Source organism: Pseudopipra pipra, chromosome 3 (assembly GCF_036250125.1).
Source record: "Pseudopipra pipra isolate bDixPip1 chromosome 3, bDixPip1.hap1, whole genome shotgun sequence".
NCBI classification, from domain to species: Eukaryota; Metazoa; Chordata; class Aves; order Passeriformes; family Pipridae; genus Pseudopipra; species Pseudopipra pipra.
The window spans coordinates 44,894,752-44,920,440 of record NC_087551.1 but is presented as its reverse complement, the minus strand read 5'-3'; the positions used below and the strand labels follow the sequence as shown (position 1 = coordinate 44,920,440).

The 25,689-nt window shown below is 37.1% G+C and overlaps 1 protein-coding gene across 3 annotated transcripts in view; it reads right to left on the bottom strand.

Moving 5' to 3' along the window:
• RPS6KA2 (ribosomal protein S6 kinase A2) overlaps positions 1 to 25,689 on the bottom strand; it is a 284,874-nt gene that overhangs the window by 221,338 nt on the left and 37,847 nt on the right. The window contains exon 2 of one of the 3 annotated variants that reach the window (XM_064648960.1): positions 24,945 to 25,009. The exons of the other annotated variants lie outside the window; for them this stretch is intronic. The gene's annotated coding sequence lies outside the window, so the exon portion shown is untranslated. The remainder of the gene's footprint in view (positions 1 to 24,944; positions 25,010 to 25,689) is intronic. 3 annotated transcript variants of the gene reach the window in all.

Genomic DNA, 25,689 nt, shown 5'->3' with positions numbered 1-25,689 from the left:
ACCTTTATGGGTTGGGAAAAAAAAGATTTTCTAAATCTTATCATCTCTTTCTGCTGTCAAATTCATGCTGTATCATACACAGCACAGGTACACTGTCAGGACTTAAAAGAAAATGATGAATGTAAGAAGCCACACAGTTAAACTGCAGCTTGTTTCCTGGAGTGAAGATCTGTCTTCCCTGCTGCTTGATTTGAAAGGAAACAAATAGCACAAACTATAGCACTTTTCTTGGGACGTAATTGCATAAGTTTATAGTCATCAGTTGAAAACTGTTGTCAATGCTTACTTTCAAATTTTCTTGGCCTAATTTCATTTGTGTTTTCCTTTCTTACCCTTTCATGAGAAAGATGAGGTGCACTTTGTTCCTTTGTGCACTTTGTTCCTTTCCCACATGCTAGAAAGGAGCCTGACAGGTGCTTTACACTGTCACACAAACATTATTTCTATAATTAGTTACTAAAGGGGTTAATTTAAAAAGTTTTAACTAAGGACTAAAAACACTTCAAAAACACAAAGATTATTATAGAACTAGGAGGAAAATCACTGCCTACAATAATGCCTATAAACACAGATGGTTAACACATCAATACTTTTATTAATAATAAAGCACTGATTAAGTATTTATAGCATTCAAAAGTATCATTAAGAGATTTAAAAGTCATCTGAGACATCAGACCACAGCTAATGCAGGAAGACTGAAATGGTATTCAAAGTGTATTATTTTCCTACTAATTTCAGTATATCAGACTAAAGTATATTTAATGGGCATAAAGAGTGAATGAAAAGGTATATTACATTCTTGGTAAAGACATTTCATTAGGTAAAATTAAAAAAAGTAAAAAAAAAGGATGTTGGGTGTAAATGTTCTATTTCTTGCTGGTCCTTATGAATTTATAGTAAGTCTGAAGAGAGAGCACTCATCTGTTGCTTGAGATGTGTGATCACAAATGCAGAACTGGTCACCCCGGAAATTTTCCAGCACAAGTATTTTGCCTGCAATTCTTCAAATAATTTTGATTCTTGAAGACAAAGTTTTAGTAGCAACTAGCATAATATCTTATTGTAATAGATGCTCTGGAAGCACTTCAGTCATGCCAATAGCCTAACTAAATCCATCTAAATAGAAGTATCCCATAGTTCCTGCAAAGAGAGTGTTATATTTGTTCTTGTGTTGCACAGTTGGCTATACACCCAAATTTCATCCATTGGTAAAACTGTTCCCCACTTCATATGCACTATTTAACCCAAATATCATGAGATCTTCTCATAATCTTTGACATGCACATTTAACACTCTACAACAATAAAACCTTTGTACCGGACAAGCAGTTGAAAGGGTTCTTCGCATCTTTCTCCTGAATTATTTCTAACCAGTTACAGACATATACCTTCATCCTGCAGAGAACTTTCTTTTCTCAGCAAGTTCTCTGCTAAAGGAGGACACTATAATGTAATTCTTGAGGACTGGATCAGCAAAAGGACAGCTAGATATGAAATGCGTCTTCCCCCCTGTACCTAACCTGCTCATTTCAGGCCTAAACAAGGGAAGGAGTGCTCCTAGTCATCCAGAAGAAAAAAGAAAGCCAATGAAACAGATAGCCTTGCTCTTTTCCTGTAAGGTATCGGTCAAGCTACCTATGCTGTTCTAGCTATACAATCTTCCAGAAGATGAAAAGAGTGTAATTTTCCAAACCTAGACAAACAGGTAGTAGTGCACCACAACTGCATTTCTCATACTGGCCTCCAAGTATCACGGGAGTACACTGATGCTTAAATACATTTAGACATATAACCCATTCAAAAATTTCTGGGTGACAAAAGCAAGGAAAGTACTAAGATGGGCTACTATGAAAAGGAATAGAAACATACTATAAGAATCCACTTCCCTCAGTAGATAACTACCTTTATTTATATACACAGGGATAAATCCAAAAATCAATGCAAAAGTCAGGCTTTGCTCTTACGAACTTGTAAGTGACCAGACAGATAGGAAGGGGCAGAGCAACTGCAGACCTGCTTTGTTCCTTGCACCCAAGTCTCTCCATGGCTTGTTCCAGTACTTGGCACGTACCACACGTGGTCAGCTTGCAAGGAGGTGCCTTGGGGTAACCCTTCCTAGAGACAAAAGAGGCAATACCCAACACAGAGGAAAGTTTTGGCATAAGCAAAGAGAAAAAGCGACAGCAAAAACAAAGAGGAAACTGGGCCAAAGTACAGACATCCGAAACACCCGCTTGGGCATTGGTTCCCTAGCTAAGCCACAGGCAGTGACACGTAGCTCCCACAAGAGAGGCTGGCTGCAAATTATTACAACTCTTATAAAAAAAGAAACAAAAAAAACCTCTTACAAGGCTTTTTCTTGGAAGGAGAATATAATACAGGGAATAATTTACTTCTTTAAGTACAATGACTCAGTTACCTGGGTACTCAGCCTTTGTTCTCAGACAAAACTAATGAAGCAACTTCTGCTCTCAGTCATGCTAGCATATAATTGTGGAATAAAGCAACAGCTTTCAGTGGAGTTACAATTTAGTGCAAATGAAATCAAAATCCAACATTTTGTTAAGATGAAGATTAAGATCTTTGAACCAACATGGATCTCTGTACTAGTGCCAAGTCCCAAATTTCTGAATTTTTTCCATGTGTTTAAATCAACTACGTGCAAATCTTTTTGTGCTGCTTAGACAAAACTATGCCAAAATTAGCAGTGACAGGAATTTTACACATTGACAGGCTCCAAACTCTTCCACATCCTCACCCTTTGTTCTGTAACACTAGATTTATTTCAAATATTCTCAAGGAAAGAATGAAGAAAAAGAGGCTACACAATATCACTCAACTGCCTCCAAATATGCCTGGAAAGGATCCAGTTCTGATCAACAAGAGAAATGCCAACAACAGCCAGAACTCTGAACGATTTCGTAAACTTCCCAACGCTAGAGGAGGGCTGAACCCTAACATTCTCTACTTCTCTGAACTTTATATAAATAGAACAACTCTACCCTGCCTCTCTAGTCTTGGCAAGATTTATTAAATTTGCTCTCGCTACCATGGCAGGAAGAACAGCATTAAGCTCAGGCTTCAAGAAACCTGAAGTCAATTCCCTCTCAACCACCAGCTCCCTGTGCAACACTGAGAAACCACCATTTGCCTCACCAATCTGTAAAACTTGGGTAATGTACATGCTTTTGAGGATGGGATACCTGCCTAAGTAACAGGGGATAGAAGCACCTAAAATAATACAAATGTGTATAGCCTAATTCCATAATTGTCACAACCATTTTATGAAGTAATTTTCTTGTACTCTCTAAATACAAAATATTTTTGGAAAGGTTTGGAGGGAAAGAGGAAAATACTTAAACAGGACAGGCAAAATATTTAATTTTAGCTGAAGCTATTCCCTTAAGCCTTTATTATTATTTTGATAAATTCGAAACATACCACATGTAAAGCTAAAAACTTTACAGTGAATGAAGCATCTTTTTTTTTGCACCTCAAGATCACATCTAGAAGCGCCTTCCTCAAAACTACAAAAATGTGTCTCTTAGCAAGCACAGGTACATGATTTTTGCCAGTGAGCTACTTATTTTAAGGACTGTAAAAGAAGCAGTGTCAAAAATTAAGCTTATTACAATCTTAAAATGTGTCAGAGTTATGAATTCCTCTATAAATTACCAAATTAAAATTGCATGTAAATATGTCTTATTAGAGAATTGTAAATGATTTTTAACAGACTAGAAGAGCTACAGGGAGCATTCTACACATCCCTAGTTCAATGCCATTACTCATGCAACACCAGGTACTAAATACTCTGTATGATTCTTATTTTGGCAATGGTTTTAAACAGCATATTTCATCCAAAGTCTCCTGCTTAATGAGTGGGATAGATAAATAACAGCTGTTGTATAAATCATCCAAAAGAAAGAAATTACTGATTGCTGAAACTTCTGCCAGTTCAGCAGAAACAGGTAGCACAAGCAGCCTCTCTTCATTTAAGTTTTGCTGACACAGAGCAGGCAGGGAAGTGTCCCCTGCACATACACCTTCACAAGTCTGGAGAGGCCAGCGAGAGCCACGCAGCCCCCAGCAGGTCATTAGTTTCTTCTTTCATTTAAAAAGGTGCCTTTAAAAAAAGAAAAAAAAAAAGTGTACAAATTCAAATTCTTTTCTTTATTCTTTGCTTTATCGTTTTTCTTTTAATTTTCTAGCTAGAAATTTTGCCTTTTTCAGACCTGATGAAGGTGTGTTTTCTAAACGTTGCAATTCTCTGCAGTGGGAGCACCCATTATTTCTAGGGACAGGTTTTCAAAGACAGATGCTCTTTACCAACAGTGGGTGCACAAAAACACTTTATCAAGAAAACACCAAGTAGTATTTGCTAGTGACATCTTCAAAAGATCTAATATAGTTACTGAGCTCACTGATTCTCATCCAATCTTGGGACAAATGAGATTAGGTTGCCTCTTTTTTTTCCCCTTTTTCCTTCTTAAAAAACAAACAAAAACCAAAACCAAAAACCAAAACCACCCAAAACCAACCAACCAACCAAAAAACCCAAAACCAACCCCAAACCCCAAAAAACAACCACAACCAAATTAAAAATCCAAAACCAGTAGTGACAGAAAATTCTACCCAGCAGCTATACATGCCCAAGTACCCTCCTATGAACTTACACACGTGATCACTTCCACATATACGGTCATAGGAATTCTACCACTCCCACTATCAACTGGGGTCAAATTCAGCTGGGATTTATTTTTGAAAGAAAAACTTTATTGAAGGATGAATGTTATGCTCGTAGCACTAGGACTTACTGTCACTGTTGAAACAAAAAATTCAGATATTTTATACAAAAAAATGTACACATATGAAAAATAGAGTAGGATATAAAGAGCAATTAGTCTTGTGTGAAATATTGTGAGAGACACCATAGTGTCTAGAAACCTTTACAAATGTACGTACACATCTCAGCAACATCCAACAGCGGCAACCCAAGACCATCTTCATATAGAAGGATACATTATTAGGCACCATAAAGCTTTCCCCTAAAAACTGTTAGGCAACTCAAAAAAACCATGATACCTGTAATACTTGGCCAAACAACTCCTCGTGCTCTGAGTGCCATCTGACTCAGTCCTGATTCAAGGGACCAGGCGACCGCTGCTAGCGCACGTACAGCCTTTGCCCTTCTGCCAGGGCACCCTGGTTTGGATGTCATCCTATGCACCTGACTGTCATCCACACCCCCAGAAATGCTTCCTTACTTCAACCCAAAGGAAGTTTACTTGACAAAATGTTTGTGTGAAAAGGAGAAAACTAAATGTTTGGTTCCGAGGAGTCAACATTTTTCACTAAAAATAACCGAAATACATATATTTCCCTCACAACAAGCATGAAGAATTGGAAATTGGGTAACAAACTCAACTCCACTAAAAATTGTCATTCTAAAACTCAATAATAAATCTCAACTATGTTTTCAGCACAGCGAGTCATGCCTTTTATCAATATTTAACTATTTTATTTAGATACTATTCATATTTTTTCGTTGTGGGGAATATTTTTTCCTTTTTAATTCATTACTTTATAGATCATTCTCTAAGCAATTAAATAATTCACACAGAACAGCTCAATAATGTCCAAAGTTCAAATAAAGAAAAAAAATTCTAATCTGTTATTATCCAAAATAAACAAATACAGGAGCCATTCTCATAGGATTTCAAAGGCCTACAAAACCATTCTGTAGAACATCTCAACACCCTTCTGAAGCAGATATGCATGTGCTCATAAGTAAACTGAAGTCTTAAAATAAACAACCCAGATGCATATGTAAAAATAGTATCACTCTTCAAACCAAAGTCCTGATCTGTTTCACTACTGAACATCATCTGCCCAAGACGAAGGGCTTGAAACAAGGAGATTACATTTGATTAGGTATTTAAGATTACATTTAATTAGGTATTGGGAGGCCAATCAGATTAGGATTAAATGTTAGTGAAAAACCTTTCAAGGTGTTTAAGAATTGGTCCAGAAAAAAAAAAAATAGGCTTTGGTCATGACAAATACATCTCAGGATATACAAGGAAGTTTGGATCTTCTGTGTAAAAAATTTAGAGAATGGGAGGCACAAAAATCAAGTGGGTAGAGGGTACAATGGACAACAGATTACATGAAGAATAGTCACCACTGCAAAGAAAAAGCTATATGACTCAGAAGGAGATTTAAAAAGCAAATTTAAAACCTTATATTCTTGATCCTGCTACTGCTCTGCAGTGAGAACTTCACTTCTGCAAATGGGTCTGATCCAGGTCTGGTGTCCACATGTCTAGAAGAATGTAGAGAAGTTGCAGAAGGTATGAAAGAACAGCTAGAGAACATCCTAAGAGCCATTCTTTTCCTTTTTGATAAATTCAATAGAATGAGCTCTTTAAGAAGGTGTCATAACTATAAGGACACATTAGATCCTCCAATGTACTCATACCTGAACTGAGGAAGGTACATCAAGAAACAATAGCAGACGCCAAAGCCCACCACTTTCCTATTTCCAGCAAGGCAAAGACGTTTTTGAGCAAGAGTTATTAGACAGAGGAACAAATTGCTAAAATATACAAGGAAAGTGCCTGTTCCTTGAAGTCTGTCAGTAAAACCTGGTTGCATTCTGTACATTCTCTTGTAAATACAATTGCAGGCTCTATCCTGGATAATCCCGGGAGAACCGAATGACCAGGAGGATACATGGTGCAATAGTTGATTTCAGGCTTGTACTCTGTAAATATGTGAAGTAGGAAGAAGCAGGATAGCTTAAAGAAAAGGGCCAATTATCAGAATATGCTACATCATGGGAAGTATAATTTGGGATAGCTTAATGTGTGCCAGTCACCAGTGACAAATGTGGAATGCAATAGAAGTATATGGGGTTTCTGCTCCTTATCTGTGATGTACTTACTGCTCCTGGCACTTCGTATGGTTTTCAGAGACATTTAGTGGTCAAACAATATACTGCAACTCAATGTTCCTTAAAAAGCTGAGAATGTAATGATGTCAGATACCTCTTCACATAGTGAGGCATAAACATGACATAAACGAAGGGCTATGAAAAAAATCTGTCTTCTTTTCCTAACATGAGATTTTGTTTAGCAATTCCCTGATGATAAAAAAAAAATACTTTAGAAGTATCTCTCCCACAAGTAAAGATACACATTTGTTGAACTGTTGCAAAATAATAATTCATTATCAATCACTTTGGAACAATGTAGACTGCCAGCATTATTTGGAAATGCCAGTCCTGGACTAATATTCTGTTATGCCAAAATTTTATTGATGATGACAGCTACCCTATTTGCACTAATGCCACTTCATACTACTCAATCAATCAGAAAAAGAGGTCTCTGTCCTAAAACTACTACTTCCTAGCATTCAACTTGGACACTTAACAGCGCTGGAGGGAGGAAGCAATTGAACCGCAGCTTGGAACGCTCTCTGCACCTCAAAGGGACATGAGAAAGCCCTGTCCAGCTCCCACTGCCAACTATTCCTCCCTTCATGTGCCTTCAGCCTGCTCAGCTGCTCAACACAGAAGTTCAAAAAGGGGAGGCTTGGCTCCCAGAAATCACGTGACTCACTGAAAAATAACAAAGTCTTCTGAAATTAATAGTGAGCTCTTTTTCAGGCTATAATGTACCCAATTTACATTTTCAAGGCTTCTTCTAGAAGGGTAAATAGATATTTTACTTTAAAAAATAAATTAAAGCCACATTTCTAATGCATTGGCACGATTCTAGCTGCTGAAGTTTTAAAGATAATGCTATAAAATTTGACAATCAGCAGTAAGTACTGAGGTAATTCCTCTCTTTCTGACTCAATACTCTAAATGTTTTTCCTCCACCGTCTTTGGAAGTTGAATAGTACAACTGAGTTTGTGAGCTCTAATATCTGCCTAGTAAACCTGGGTAAGGTAAGATGCAAAACAATGGTTCCTAGCACTAATAAGCAAACATCACTCCACTTAAAATCACCATTTTACTAACACCATTACTGTTACACACATATCTGACAGGAATGCCACTTTAATAAAATAAAGGTAACTCATTACTTAGCTAGTAATACCAAAGTCACAAATAAAAGGTTAGAGAGAGGAAAGAAACTATGGAGAGAAAATACAGATTCATGGGGCAGATAACAGGAATAAGATGGTTTGGTTTTGGTTTAAACTCTGTTGAGAGACTTTAGAAACACAGGTACACCTGTCTAGAATCACATAAGTTTCAGTGTGTCCATTAGACAAAATGTTGACAACTGCAGAAAATGAACTTATGAGATACCCCACTGATAACCCCACAAATAACACAAGACCGAATTCTCCTGACTATTGTACCTTGAAGAGATCTGATTCTGTAGGTATGTAAACTCAGAAGGAACAGATGGGTTTTGTTTGTTAATATAAAATAAACACTGGCAAATTGTATACTAAATTTCTAAGTTTGCCTGTATGATATATAACAGTCTTAGTATGGACTGCTTTCGTGTGTATGCAGGCTCTAGCACCACATTTCATGAAAATAAACTGCAAGAAAATCATTAATTTTAGCTTTTGTAAAGTTTTTTTCCTGGCTTGGCATCCTAAATCAGACTACATGGAAGTCCGGCAAGTACCAAAACAGGGCAGCAAGAAACGATGCCACCTCCATCTCTCTGGCTGCTATATAACACACTGACTACAGAGGGAAAAAGTCATCAGTCTCCTTCATAAGAAAGCCTGATATTCAAATGACACAGTGGCTACATTAACTCAAGAAAGATACCAGAACAATACTGAAATGTTCTCCACATCTCTCATACATTTTAAACAGTGGGCCAAAACAAGCCTCCTGTTAGGACTCAAAACTTCACTCCAGATGTGACTATATTTTTCCTCTCCTTACATTTGCTGTGGCGTGATGAGGCAAAAATGTGATTTAAAGTAAAAGGGAAAGCTGGAGAAGTAGGTGAGAAACAAGACATTTTTTCCCCTTTATTTAAAAATTTAAACCAATTTTGTTTGCTTTTTTCTACTTTATTGAAAAAAAATAGTGGTGAAAATACAAAGTCATAATAGCACTGTTTTACTTAGTATATGAAAAACCAAGCATTCCACGGATGGATGCCAGATAAGCACAAAGACTTTGCAGAAGGGTCCTGCTTGCTGGACACAACTGAGCACAACAGTTTAGTAGGAACAGAAAAGTTACTCTGAAGTAAAATCATCAGGATGTTGGTGGGGTTAAGTCAGAAGAATCTATGTAGCCGGATCTGGAGACATGAAGAGGAACTGTGCTACATTCAAGTAAGTGACAAGTTGTATTATGAATGTGGCTTGAACCTGTTAGTGACAGACCCGGTAGTATGGAACAGCGAGTCCATGAATTAAAAAGTAACTGTTGAAGAAGTCAGGGTCCCTTGACTTTTAGAAAGGACCTAAGAAAGCTGGAGAAAGCTTAAAAGGTGGAAAACAATACATCAAACTGGATGCACATATTACCTGGAAAATAAAGCTGCCTATAAGCCAAAGGATGCATACTCTTGCACACATGCATTTTTCTATCTTTATAGCCAGTAAATTGAGAATAAGACTTCTTTCTACAGAAACATGCTCTGGTTCAATCAAAAATTCTTGGCTCTTGGGTAGAATTGCTCAGACACACCCTATAGCCTCAGGTATGCAGGCAGTAATTTCCATTTGTTCCTAAAACTTAAGAAGCATTGTCCTCCATTTATTTCAATTGCTTTGAGTGCAGAATTAGCACCTCAAGTTGTAATCAGTGTATTTAAATATTTACAATATGGTACTATTGGTTTCAGGTTGGGTTTTTTAAATGGTAAATTCTTGTCTGATCGCCCTTCAAATCTTTATTGAGTTTTTAAAATTACACCTTTTCTCAACATGCAAGCAGCCAGAATTGGGGTATGTTTACCTAAAATATGCTTTATAAACACCAAATGCTTAGCTGCCTGTTTGGACACATTATGAACTTCCAGCCTTCCCATCCCACTCCACACACTGTCACCTGCTCACACAGCAGAGATCCTGCTCCTGCTGCACACAGTCACACAGTTGGTAATACATGAACTGCAATCCCAGTCAGCTACATGTCATCCTGCAGAAGTTGGGAAATATCAGCTCACATTTTTGATTTTCCAGGGACCCAAACAGATCATTGCTAGGAGGCTTCCCAGGAGGACCAAGGCACTTGTGGCCTAAGGACAGGCGAATGTACGGTGATCACAGCATGGGCTGAGTGAATGCTGCCTGCCTGGATGATGGGCTTAGAGGTGATCTTCTAGAAAATGCCAGGAGTCCCACATGTATGTTGGTGGGTGTAGCAAGAACACACCCAAGAGGCCTCTCAGAGCAAAAACTTACTGCTGCTGAACATGGAACTTGAACTTGGATTTTAAGTTGAAACAGGGAAATAGGAGCGTGACTGCTACTGTCAAATATTGTGTGAAACTGAAGAAGTAATAGAGTGGAAAGATTTATGTTTTGTTTCCTGAAGGAAACTCCTTGCCTGTGTTGATAGATGTTTAACTTTGCCTAAACAATTCAGATAGGGATACACAAAACAATTTGAAAAATTTCTGGTACAGAACGGTCTACTGACCAACAGCCTAGATTCACAATGGGTAAGGAGAACAGGTGGATGAAAGCTGACCTTTTCTTTCTTTCTATAGAATCCTCAGACAGAAATGCTTTTTAAAACTGCTTGCCTGAAATAGACTATCAAACAACATATGGCAAAAATGTCAATTACTTCTGATTCAAACTTGTAAATTGTGCCAGTATAATTACATGGAGCAATACTAGTCTGAAAGGCAGTTATTACAGAGCAAATGGAAGGATTACAGTAGTATCAAGAAGAGATTAATTTCTAGTTATCTTGCAGCAGATAATACTAAACCATATTAATAATGGATATGATTTTACAACTAATAGAAACTTCTCCTTGAGGACTGTGGGATACAGATAACCAATGCTTCAAAAACAGCTGTTACAGCAAACAAACATAAACAAGCCTGCATAATGGTAACTGTTGAAAATAGGGGATATAGTCTTCTTTTGTGAGTGCATTTCTGTCACAGGAACAGAAGTCTCATGCCATTTTGAATCAGAACAAGACAAATCAAACTGAGGAAAAGGTGGGGGTGGAAGGAGGGTAGGCAGGGAGAGAAAGAACTTTGCTGCCCTTTAGAGTAGAGTCTCCCTACAGCAACAGATCACTACAGCACACATTGAACAGAAGCCATGCCTAACAGCAATGACTTGAATTGCAACAGCAGTGACCTTAATGAAAAGTATTCAAAAAGGCTGCATTAGTTATGACTCCCTCAGGCTTGTGTTTAAAACCATCCCAGTGAGGTAGCCACATGAGATTGTCAAATATGATGCTGGCATAAAAGCAAGAGGACATCCTGGGTCAAATCAACTAGGCCAGCATCTGCCTCAGAGGTGATCATACAACCTGCTTGGAGAAGCAGCATAACAAACAGGACAAATATATAGAGATTTCTCTCTCTGCCTTTCTCCCCACAGCCTCTCCAGAACTTCCCAGTTTCTAATAATATGTGATCAATTGACCACCCAAAGCAGCAGGAGCTATGGCATACACTGATTTACTGAACGCACTGCTAAGCATTCTTAAAGATGCACATTCATTTTAGGGACAGAACATCCCTTGTCACAAAACATATACACAGCTCTCCTGGTGGGGAAGCTAGCGAAACCTGGAATCTTTCAACACCGGGTGTGTGTGCAGATGTCAAAATTAAGTGGCCAGTGAAGAGGGAGGCTGTAAAAAGCAACAATGAGACTAGATACAGCAGTGTTCAAGAGCTGTTGTGCAATGAACTTTAGTATGTGTTTTGTGGTTGCCTCATGTTCATAAAAGACCATTTATCATCATAGGTGTGTATCATTACTGCTACTTATAGTTTAAAAACATGTATCACCACTAATGGGAAAATGGATCCAAGCATTCAACTCTATCAGATTTGCATTTCATAAATTTCAAATAAAAACTGCTAGCAAGTGAGAAATACATATTACATTAAAATAAATAACCATACTAAAACTTTTAAAGAACAAGAAAAGGTGCCTCATTATCCTCAAGTTGACATAGACACTCTTTAGCTTTGTCAGGTACATCAGCAGATAAAAAATTATTCTAATGAGTATTAGTAAAGACTCCTTGAGAGTTCTGACTCACAATTATGATCTGAAAACTGAGAAAAAAACTCACTAGGAAATATATTGAGACGAACTGGGGTTTAAATGAGAAATTTAACTTGGAAAAATAAATAATCAAATATTACCTGCAAACAGGGAAAAAAATTCCTTTTATTGGTAACATTTATTCTGTCCCACTTCTGTTTGCTTTTCCATAGTTGTATCAGCAGTGTCATAATCATACTTTCCCATATACTTCTAAAGCAACATGAAAAGAAATGACCACTGACATTTGATTTGGAAGTTAAGTCAACTCCCTCAGAAAGCTGGATGGTGACATCCATAAAAAAGACTGAAATTCCCACTGTTGCCAAGACCTTTCTTCATGTACTGTTCCAATATAACGAAAGGAGACATTTTAAAAATTAATTTACAGGCTACATTTAAGCTTTCTACATAATACAATACAGGAGGGAAGGGCAAATGTTCATGGTTTGGTTTGGGTTTTTTGGTTGGTTTTAATTTTTTTCAAACAATTTCAAATTGTTTTTAAGCATTTCAGCTGTATCTCTTGTCTATGGTAGAAAGTGCTCCTGGATAATTCTGAATTGAAGTTGTTGCATAATTAAAATGTTCCATGAAATAATTAAAAAAAAAAGCACTGCCACACAAGTCATTTACCCAGTTTACAATACTCTATCCTCCTACTGAGTTCCCCTCTAACAAATTTGGTGATGCATTCAATAGATATGTGTTAGTTGTAAAGGACATGATATGGACAACCTGTATGAAGACATTCTTTTGGCTTACAGAAAATAAAGATTGGATGAAGGTTGGTGATTAAGAAAGCTTGTAGGCAAAATTAATTTCATCAAAACAGTTATATATTTAAACAGAGAGAGAAAAGTTGCACTTTATTTATGAAGTAGCAATAAAATTGATGTAGTTTAACTGAAGAAAAAATTTAGCAGTGAAACACTGAAGTCCAAAGAACCTGTTAAATGTATTATATGAACTCTTGGTACCTCAATAATGTTGACACTGTATGCATTCTGATGGAAGTTTAAAATACACTTATCCCCAAACAAACATTGCCTCATTTCAAGGAAATATATATAAACACACAGACCCTTCCCCCCACAGTTCAGAACAGTACCATGTAGTACTGTATGGTACTATACATACAGTACCATACAGTTCAGAACAGTGTTTAAGAAAATTATCTAAGATACAATCTTACAAAGAAACCATGACTTTCAAACTGGGGTAAATTTCCAAGCAGAAAAGAGGAGATATAAACACAACATGACTGCAATTTTCTGTATTCTCCCTTATGACCTTTAGTTTTTAACAAAGTTAAAATATAATGTAGTTCTGTGACATAACGCAGTCCCTATTTTAGCAGCTGTATCAAACAATTATTCTAAGATGACAGAATGGCAATTCTTATTTGCTATTTTAAATTATTAAAAAAAGCCTAAGAACAGCTCCAAAATTGATGGTGATGGATAATAAGTCTACTATATTCTGAGCACCTACGGTAATAGAAGAAAGTTAATTCAACTCCACCAATCAATTCATGAATGAATCAACAATATCTCAGCACTTGTCAGTATAGAATTTTTTTTCCACTCCTTGCGGAAAAGCTGCTTCTTCTGGCAGCTGAACAGTTAAGTGAACCAATGCAGCCTGAGGTAGAAAAGAACATTTATATGGCTCTTCATATGTATTTGAAAGATTTAGTTAGCACAGAGCATTAGGTTGAAATATACAATGTAAAAGAGGAAATCAGCAGAAAAAGTCTCTGCATATAGGTGTTTGGGTTATTTAAAATAAGTGTACAGATGTTCATTATCATGCATGCTCATTCCAGCAGCACAAATCACAAAAATGAGAAATATCTACCTGTTCCTACAATCTCTCTACTGCTGGCACTTCAAATTCACTTTTTCTCTTCACTGCTGAAATACCAATGTTAGTCAAATATACTCCCTGGAGTTTTACTCAGGACTCTGCTAGCACAAAACTTTTCAAGGAGATTGTTTCCCTAGAAAGAGTGTTTTCAAAATAACAAATGTAACACTGTTTTATTCTATATGCATCCTAAGTAAGTAGAGACATAAAAGTGAATGTCCCACCACATACTCTGCTGTCAGAGACTGATAAAAAGCTTGAAAGAAAAGCATGGAAAACAGATACAAAAGTCAGACATGCAGGCTGTCATTTCCCAAAAGCAATGCACCAGGCTCCAAAGCACTTTTTCCTTACAAAGGAGGAGTATAGCAATTCCAGAAATGAGAGCTTGCTCTGTAAATGAAGAAAACTATGGCCAAAAAAAAAAAGGGAAAACCATGCAAAGCTCTCAGCTAGTACTCAGTGCTATAAAACTAGTAAAATAATGGTTCTGCTGGAATTTCTCTCATCACCTTGCCTGGCTTGGCTTTGCTATGGGAAGTGAGATCAAGCCCATGAAGCTTGGAAGTAGAATGAAGCAAGTTACGAACTCCTGCAAAATTCAATAGCAGAAAAAAAAGAGCATCTTAAGAGAGAACATTTTCTTTTGTTAAAAACAGAAAAACACTCCAACTTACATTTTCCATTTGCTGGCTACTAACTCTAACAATCTACCTAACATCAGCTTTGTGTAGTTGTAGTATTATGCATTTTTCTCTATAAAAAACATTTTTTACACAAGTGAATCTTATAGCACGTTTCAATCAAACGTTATTCATTGTACATTATCTCTCTGATGGCCTAGATCCTCAGATGCAGAACATCTGTGTCACTCTTTTGATTTATGCAAACTGAAGATTGTAAGTATGTGAACATTTTCACTCCAGCTGCTGCACTGCCATTTCTGAAGTGGAAAATTATAGCATGTTCAGCCATCTCCTGAACTACTCACATCAGTAACTGAGAAACTTATTTCAAAATGAGCCCATAAAGAGAATTCAGGGAATAAACAATTCACATCGTTATGTGCATGAACAATCTAGACATCAATCCACATGCTCCCTTTTGCACAATACAAATTAGCTGCAAAGACAAGGAGACAGGCATACAAGTTATCATGGGACAGTTCTGCCCAGGTTAGTCTGTAGGAAAAAAATCTATCATCTTCTTGTTAAGAAATACAGGGATGCACTAATTACACTAGTTATATAATATTAATTCCCTGATATTAGAAAACACCCATTCATCTGTTCCCATTGCTACACCCACAATACTGTTTTATTTAAGAGCAGTAATGAGGTTATGAAGCAAATATTCCCATCATCCACAAAAATTCATCCTGGTTTGGATCACCTAGCAATTTTGGTGCATGTATAGCATATTCCTTCAGAGGAAACTAACCTGTGATCTCTTCTCCAGACATAAAAACCCATGTTTCAATCCCACAGGGGAGCATAGGCATTTGAGCAAGTGTCTAGTCATTTGGACCACTGAAGCTACTGATTTCCTTTAATACTTGCCTTGCACTGCATAAAAAGGGATATAAAACCAAAAGAGTCACCACTGCAAGACTTTGAACACAGTTTCTTTCAAAGATTTAGTTGTAATAACCTATTATTAACACCAACTGAGAAAGTGCCTAGAAATTAATAAGATAGGAGGACAGTGTATTTTACATTGGTATCTGACATTAAGCCCAAAACTAAGAGCTGGTAAATAGTGCAACAAGGCCATTTTTCATGGACATCCTCTTAAACCAATATGAATTAGACCTCTTTGTGCTCATTTTACCTTCTATCTGTAAGAGCTGACTAGATTCCTGGAAGTTTACTCAGCAAATATTTAATGTTATCGGTCGTCATTAGGCAGATCAAACAGTTACATTAACCTTGTACATCAGGTCAGCACTTACTTGGAAAGCTTGTCATCAGCTCTGATTGTTAATACCTCAAACCCTTAACAACGTCTCTATACATCACAAGCCCAGGGTCAGAGAGTTAATGACACGTATTATCCGCATTCTCAACCACATAGTTGAGAGAGAAGTATAGTAATGGAAAGTGATGGAGGGAGATAGTGTTCTAATAAGTGAAATTAAGGGTGAAGCAGATCATGGGAGAATCATAGAAGCTATTTAAGTGTGTCAGAACTATCATTGCTGAGATCTATAAGACATTGTATGTATACAAACATCAAAAATAAAGGGAAATAGGCAAGTTAGAGGTATGGGGAAGTGGGTGGAGAAGTAATCTTTGGAGTAGATTGAAAATGCTGTGATCATGTGTTTGGAGACATACTCTGACCCTCTGTTTTACCAGCAGCTGTTACTTTGGACATGAATAATCAAATTGATATGAATAGCTGGTCATAATTTTTCTGCTTCTAGGGGTCATGTCCTGTAATAGTATCTCTGTAGGCCCTTCTGTATTTTTCACATGCATTGCATTTTACATCCAGCTTTTTAAGTCCTCCACCCCGCCTTACCATTTAAGGTATAGGGTGATCATGGGAAAGTGCTAGGAATTCTTGGACTAAAAGTGAGGTTTAATCATCTAATAAAACAAAGTAAGAAAAGCTAAGCACTTTCCACTGTCTTTCTTCCATATCATGCCACTTGCTTTTGATCTTTATTTTCTTCTCACACATTGCCATACATCAATAGGTCCCCAAAAATGGCTTATCTCAAAATGAATCATGAAACTTGAATCTTTCGTAAACAAAAAATATGGATTATCTCTGTTATAAATAAAAGAAAAAGTCGTTTTGAGGGCCACAACAGAAATAACTGATACACATGAAAGTGCAAGAAGGACATTCATTCTTAGTTTTTGAAACATGAAACAATACAGACTTAACAGCTCCTCTGCATTAAATCCTGTAAATCTGTGCAATGTGGTTTCTTGCTCTACATACTTCCCCTGCCACGGAACTCAGTCACTTATTAGAAAGAAGATCCTAAATCATTAGTTTCACATAAAAATGTGACCAAAAATCAGACTGTGATAAGTGTGTACCGTGCAATCATTTCTCCCCATACTACTGAACTCCAGTACAACAAACAGAACAGAACCAAAACAAAAACCCTTCACCACTGCTAATCAAAACTTGGAGCTGGGCTAGTTGTTTGCCAGGCAAATATCAACCATCACATACAGAAGAAGAAATCAAAAACTAAGCAAGACTTACCAAGTTAATATTACACTTTTGATAAGACTAAATAGACTAGTACTTTGAGTTTTGGTTTTTTTCTTCTTCATTTGTACATTTAAGTTCTCTTGACAAGTTAGAAAGGGGAGTAATTAATAGCCATGGCCTTTTCTGATCGAATACCTTCTGCCAGAAAAAAGGCCTTGAATCAGGTTATCTGGCAACCTGCATGAGTCACTGCAAATTATTCACACACACAAGAATAATCTTCTTTTTTTATAATTCCTGCTCTCAAGTTTTCTAATAAGGTATCTTCTTGAGATTGATATCATATTTGGGTAGCAATTCCTTTCATCTGAATAAAAGCCTTTATCTTTAAGCACAAGGTTTATTTTCATCTAGTGTAATATTATAAAGCTCACACAACCAAAGGTCCAGAATGAGACCATGAGAACAACAGTGAAAAGACCATCTAAATAACAAAACAAAACAAAAAATCTAGGCAAGACTTTTGGAAGTTTCCATTACCAGTTGTCAGGGTTGTCATGAACAATGCTGCATCAATTTGTTTTAGTATTAACGTTGGGGGCTTTTCCCCCCTCCCTAAAACCCACTAAACCATCCAATGCCTACTCTCACTGTTGATGAGGCATTCAGGTGGATTTAATAGCACACCATCTGTCTATTTGAACAAGTTGCAGTGGCAGTGCTGCTACAGCTTAGAAGGAGCAGTTTGCATAGAGATCAGTGCTGCACAGAGTAAATAAAAGCTTATGAAGCTAAACTGTTAAAAAAAAAAAAAGGCTGATTTTCAATTAAATTGCTTAAAAAGCATGTAATATTTTAACTGTAAGGACACTTTCCCCATATCTACATCCCTTCATTTTTCAGTGTCATAGATTCAAGACTGCTCTGAAGTACATCTCCATCTTTTAAAAAACAACACTATTAAATCTAGAGACTGGTGAAGGAAGAATGACGGTCATGTAACAAGAAAGAACAACTTGTCTAGGCGTAACTAAGACATCTTTTAATTCCTTGCTCTAAACTGAGGGTTTGGATTTTTCAGCTTGTTTGTCTTGAGAAAGACTTGTAAGTGGCAGGGTTGGAAAAGAGAATGAAAGGAATGAGAGGAAACCATGTTAGGTCAAGTGGTCCTTTGGTTAGACAGAACATTCTTAATCTCCGGTAGCTTTGGTAAAGAACATAACTTTTAAAGTAATGTATGTAACTTTTAAAGAGAGATGGTGCACATGCGGGTGTTAATTTGCTTTTTTCTCTGGCAACTCAGGAACCTTCCTATTTTCAATGTCTCCATTCTTGATTAAACACAACCCAAAAAAACCTGGGCCTTCAAATGTGGAAAAACATGTTTGTCTTCTTTGCACTATCAAATGTAAGATCCTTGAGAAAACCTAAGGTGGAGGACAAGAGGAAAGAGGACAATAGGAGCACTTCTAAATTTGAAGACACTCCTAGCTTGGTCAAAGAGAAGAAAATTACATGCAATGCAGTTTCTTAAAAGCGTTAGTGGGCTACAAGCAATGCTGCAAGGCTGAACATCATGCTTTTGACTACACTCTACATACTGATTTTGATGCCAACCCAAGGGATTATCCACAATCACACAGATTAGTGAGGGCTTAAAAGGAATTAACAAATTTTATATGTTTTTGTAGTCATCCTTCATTCAATTCAGATAATGTGAGACATTATCCCATTGCTGACCTCCAAGTAATTGCGTACCACTATGGGTCACTTTCAGTTTACATTTCAGTTATTTGCAAAGGTGTATAAATGTTTTCACAGGCCAAAATCTGCTTTATTTGGAGAGTCTTCTCAAACAGGCAGACTCAGTTATTTTCTCTTATCACACATTAAATTACTTTAATAACAGTTAACACAAAATACACTTCTTACCAAAACTATGTAGTATTTCAAATTTTGTAAGTCTCCATCTAACAGCTTATAGTCTCTTGAGGACTACTTAATTCATCAGACTATTTAATTCATCACAAGCACTCTTCCCACATCTATAACATTACTTTATCTTAAGTTACAAGACATAGAGCATCTTTTGTTTTCCCCTTCACATGCCTTTCACTGAGAACATAAGAGGAAAATAAAAAAAGTCACTCATCTGTAAATACTGGTTCTCAAATCGGCTTGTAGGATTCCAAACCGAAGTTCTTAATTAAAAACATAGTTATACAGATCCTTAGACAGTGACGCAGGTTGGGAGAGCTTGTAAAGCAATAGCAAGTAAATGCATTAGCTTCCCTTCTCTGTTTGCATCCTGCCTGGTCATCTGCCCCTGAAAAAGGAGAGCACCTAGTCAGAAGGCTACAAGAATGCCCACCACCTAAGCCAGCTCCTTATAACAGCTTACAGATGCTCCCTCCTAGCTTTCTTTTCATTTTTCCCAAAGTAGATACCCATTTCTAGTCACTGCTTTCTTTTCCCAGCTCAGTCCTCTGAATACTGTTGCTGAGGTCTTTCCCCCTTTTCCCCCACTACCACGTCGTTTTGAATGGACACCTGGTGTCAGTCACCTATGTCTCTGATACTGCTTCTGCCTTGTTCTCACTGTCTTCTCCTATTCCTCCTTTTCCTCTGTAGCAGCCTTTAAATTAATTTCTATAAATTCTAGCTGTTTCTGTGAGAACCACTGTTGCCTAGTAAGCCTGAGTGGGGAGAGTTCTCCCTCTCACTCTGTTGGTAAGCATGCAAGAGAGGCATTAGCCAGGACTGAGGAGTCCAGTTTGCTCAGCTGCATCAGGCCACAGTGCCCCAGGCTGCCATGGAAACAATGGACAAAACTAGAACTTGGGCATATTTTATTCAGCAGGCTGTTTGCATTTTGCAACTTTTCTGTCCACGAGGCTGGTTGCTAATGCAGCCTTCCTAGCTTCAGAGCTGTTTGAGGGGAACATCTGTTATGCTCTTTCAACTTCTCTCCTAAAGATCAGCACCAAGCTGCAGAGCGGCTTTGATATCCTCATATACGCTTGCTATCCTGTGTGTTACTGCTAATATCGAATAACCAGTTGGATCAGATGTTAATGCAAGAACAAGAGATTACTTTTTTCCCCAGCATATCAGAAACAGCATGCCACTTCAGACCCAAGAACTCCATTTACCTCGATTAGAGGCTGAAACCAGCAGGCGGGAGTCTAAAAGGAGAGCTGGTAAAACGCTTATGACAGGCTGCTGCTGCCAAGTCACATAAGGAACTTGCGTAAAGTTTTCACCAGTGGCTACGACTACATATTTGCTTTCAACTTTTCTCCGTCACAGCTATACGTTTCTCTTTAATCGACATGTTTCTTACTCTCATCTTCAGCTATTTTACAGTTGTTCTGTGTCATTCAATGAATAATGCAGTCTATTATCACCCCAAAAGCTGAAATATTGAGTGATAGCTTCTGACACAATCTGAGGTACAAGAAAATCATTGGACTTCCAGTGAAAATAAAGGAACTTCCAAAGTTCATTAAGGGGGTTTTTTGTTGGTTTTGGTTTTTTGTTTGTTTTGGTTTGGGTTTTTTTCTGTCTATGTGTCTTGTCTGTTTTGTTGTGTCCCGTCCCATTCCCGATCCCATCCCCCCCACCCGGCTTCATAGTTTCTTCATCTATGGAGGGGAAGGTTGTTTTCATAAATAGATAATATCCCTCCAGTGCCCTAGAGTTGCTCGTTCTTTCCCAAATAAATGAAGATATTTACAGTTCCATCCTAGAAGGTAATTCAGACAAATCAATACTAGAGGTTTAATCCTAAATGTACAATTCAACATATTCAGTATTGCTTATGAATAAAAGGGAACAAGATCCTATCAACATCCAGTCAAAAAACCACAATTATTTGCTTGCTGCATCAGCCTTTCACAGTAACACAGTACCAACACCTTGCAGCTAACTTCTAAGAGTTACAGCAAATGAGTAAGCTTAAACAAGAGATTTATTTTAAAAATCTAGTTTCACTTCCCTTTTTAGTAGCTTGAATGACTCACAACAACATGTTTATATTTTTATAATACAGAGGACATTAAACAGAATTTTAAACCAGTTTGGGATGAGAATAACTTTCATACAGAAGACTTTCTTTACATAAGTCTGTCACTTGGCTTGTACAGTCTTATTTCAAACACTATCAAGCAATTGATTAAGAGCAGCAGAGAAACAATCACTTAGAAAAAACACATGTTAAGATGTCTGTAGGGTTTTTTGTGTCACTTTTTCAGAAGTGAGAAGTGTAGTGCAGCATACTGGAAAAGGGAATAAATAATGTAGCACAGATTAAAAAAAATAAAATACGTCAAGACAAGTCAAAATTCTGAAGAAAGATGTAAGTAAAAAGTCACAGTAAATTCCATTGATTTTTCCTTTGCTATTTAAATACAGCAGTCAGAAAAGGGGGGAGGAAAAATCATGTGGTATAATTTTATGGCTCCTGCTAGTTTACTTCTCTGAAAGCAGGGCTGAGGAATAGCTAAATCCCAAGATCTTTAAGCAAAGCAAGAAACTGCAATATAAACTTTTATGGTAAAAGAAAAGGAAATTAACCACGGTTCAAGCTAAAGACATGTATTGTAGTTTTTCGATAACATTTACACGTGTCTATTGGATTCTAGTATTGTAATGTAGAAAAGTATTGCCAATCCACTTCAAGACTTTCTTGTGAGATAGCTATGAAAGACATATTAATATTTGCTTTTCCTTCAACACTGCCTACTTCCCTTTAAGTTTTAAAGATTACATAAACATCCCCGATTTCAATACAATAATAAAAAAAAAGCAAAAAACACACTTGTAAACTTCTGTCTCCTAATCTTAATGAGTAGCCCAGCCCACAGACTTTTCAGAAATAATTTTGAGCACGACCTGGTGCTTAATTGAAAGAGGCTTCACTGTTTGCTCTGGGAACAGTACAACTGTCACCAACCTGTGGGCAGAGCTGAAGGGAAATAATCTGTGGAAAAGAATTCCATTTCCGTTTGGCTACAAAGCTATTTTTCTTTAAAGGACATGTCATGGTGCACCTACTTCACTCTAATCGAAGGCTGAAACAGTGTAATTAAAACCAAAATTTATTTAAAGGGGGAGGGAGACTCACATTAAACAAAATATACGGTCTATGCTTCAAATCTCATTTAACTATCATCACGAATTTAGATCAGAAAGGGTGCATCCTGGATTAGAGCTAGCAAAATAAGTCTTACATTTCTTTCACGCTGTCCACCCCAGCCTTGCCCTTTAGGGACTGTTTGCGTGATCCAGGTCTTCCCAAGGTAACCTACTGTTTGCCCTTGGGCCAAAGAAAAATCCCATGACTTTCATACAGAGCATCACAGGAGATATAAAGTGGACCTCACAGCCACAGCTTATCATTCCTCACCTCTGCAGGTATCTTTTGGAAACCAGTACAGTCTTGCAAATGTTGCACACAGTACCTTTTTAGAAAGTACTAACTCCTAGTTTATACAGTAAGTTACAAATGCACTGTCAATAATTCCTACAGTTTTTGATGTAACATTACTCTGCTTGGTACAGGAAACTGGTTAGAAATGAAATGCAGGTATACCCATCAGAGAGCTGCAAATGAAGATATATCTCAGAATTACATTTTTAGGTTAAATTAGGCAGCTCTTAGCTGATACAACTGCTACTAAGAAATAGGTAAGTTATCTATACACCTACACAACTAGAGTGTGAATTTATTACTCTCTAAAAAACACGGTGTATATGCTTATATTCCCCCTAAGATTCACCCAGTTTGGTAGCCTGCATTAAGCTTAAGACAGGTGAGAAAAACCCCAAGGAAAAAGAGTAATGCCTGCATGATAACTGGAAACACACAGGAACCTACCTTCATTGCATGACTCATACCTTCCTTTATATAGTAACACTAGAAGTCATTGAAAAAAGATTCATGCCAAGATTGCTGCCTTTACTTCCTGAGAGTTTGGAAACTGAATACCTGCATGTTTCTCCCTTTTAAAAATAATTTCTGAAGGTCAGCAGTGACTGCTGAAAAGATGCTTCATCAACCTGGAAAACTTAAAAAAAGGTGTAACATACTGGTCCCAGTATGGCAAGGAAAAAATGCAGCTGCACATGTAGAAATATATATGGAATATACTTGCTGCAGGCACTTCATATCCATGTTCAAGGGGACTGGAAGACCATCCTAATTAAAGCAAAGAGGCAAAAGACAGATCACACTAACAAAAGAGGAAGAAAAATTAGCTTGGCCTGAATGACATTCAGAGTATTGAAACAGCTAATAGCAGGAAGGATGACTTGTGCTTGTAGCAGAAGGTGCACAGCATGTGTGTTTTGCTGCTAGCAACAGTGCTGAATCCTGGATACAGGTAAAACAAATGGGAAATCAATGAAAAGAATTCAGGATGTCAGAGGACAGGAGACAACTTGAACATTTAGCAAAGGAAGAAGCTAAAATCCCACTTATGTGAAGAAAAGGGAGTTCCATTTTTCAGAACTGTGTCCTTTGGGTGTAATCCAATCCATCTATCAAGACTTGATAGAAAAATCTCCATACTCAGCCACTAGTTTTTCCTTAAGGGGAAACAAATTAAAACACTGGTAGTTTGAGGTACCTTAGATTCAGCCTGGGAGTGATGCTTCTTCTTAAAGCAAAGTCAGAAAAACAATTTTTCCAAAATAGCCTACATCTAAAGACAAGCAAAAATGGGTGAAGTTTCACCCATCTTTGTAGGAAGGCTTTAGTACTGACAGATTGCAAGAGAAAGTTGTTTGGACTTGATAGAGACATTTTGGCAAAATAGGAACCCTTCAAATCTCTGTTTGCTGCACATCAAAAGAGTAACTCTTCAGCAACACATTCAAGAGTGAACCTTACAACATTCAGAGGACCTGACTTTGAATGCATGTTGGAGGATGCTGCTTACATTGTGTTCCCAAATTTTACTTAGGGAAGATACCTGAAAAAGTAAGTTGAAAAGGGAAAAACTTCAAAACAACAAGAAATACACTTTAACAGTTTTTCCCGTAAATTTCATTTCATAAAAGCACAATCACCACAAGCTAAAAGTTAAGGATGTCATGGCCCAGGATGCAGAAATATTCAAACAAAATCTAATGGAACAAAGCTAGCAATGGCATCCAAATACTCTCACTTGTGGCCCGCTATCCTAATCCTTGCCTCTCATTTGGCTTTCCACAAACATTATTTAAAAAAAAAAAAAAAGTAAAAAAAAAAAGTAAAAATTGAACTTAACATTGCTTTATTGCAAGACCAGCAATTACTCTACTGTTTTTACATTTCAAAATTTCTGGATGAGCCCAAAGGCACCAACGGTATTTAAGGTTCTGAGTTTTCTGATGTGCTGACAACTATTATGTGCTGACAACCACAATTACTGTTAAAAATTTCAACAGGAGTTACACTGGACTAGCAATTTGTTACAAGTAGCAATCTTGCTGCACCACAACTACAAGTACTATTTAAATAATATTGCATATAATAGATATAAAAATACCTGAAGGATTTTACTTCTGAAATTCTGTATGTTCACACTGTTTTCCTCCACACTGTATAGAGCTTACACCTAGTTAAATGTATAATTAAATTTTAAGTGCAGGTGTGCAAGATGAATACACTTGAATACCTTGTGGCAGTTAAGGTTCCTTCTCTTCTTCCCTTCTCAGTCTTCCCCAGTTTATCCAACAAGCCCTGTGAATATCAGTATAGATTATGGTACAAATTCAGGTTCATTTTTGATGGGAGTACAGAACTAGGTATAACCCAAAAGATAGCTAAAGAAATACATGAACACTAAGAACAGAAAGAAAAAAATTAAAGGCTCTGTAAGAATAATTCTGTGGCTTGTAAAGTCTACTCAGGTGCAACGTAAGGAGGCCAAAGTATTGAAGTGCTCATATATGTTCTATCAAGTACCATCAAACTCATGAATGACTTACTGGCATGCCAGTAAAAGGAACAGGAAAGCACTGTTAAGTCACAGCCAGTCTGTTAAGTCATAGGAAGTCCAGTACTGCAGCTCTGAAGCTTTTGTGTAATAAAACTCATCATCTACAACCACCACTGCATTAGAACAGATACTGAAATCCTAAAGGTTAAAAAAAAAAAAAAATAATTAAAAAAAAATTAGCAGAGGATGCAGAAAAAGTAAAAGGGCTCAGAGACAATTGAGAACATTTATACTGTCCTGGCATTAATAAATCTGTAAGTTTACTTTACTTAATTATGTCATAAGAAGTTCATTGCTTTCTAAAATGAAGGAATATTCACTAAAAAGCACCAAGATAAAGAAAGTTACCAAGTATAAGAGACAAAACTTTGGAAAAAGTATGTTGGAAAGTTAGCCAAGAAATAGAACAGGAATAAACTGA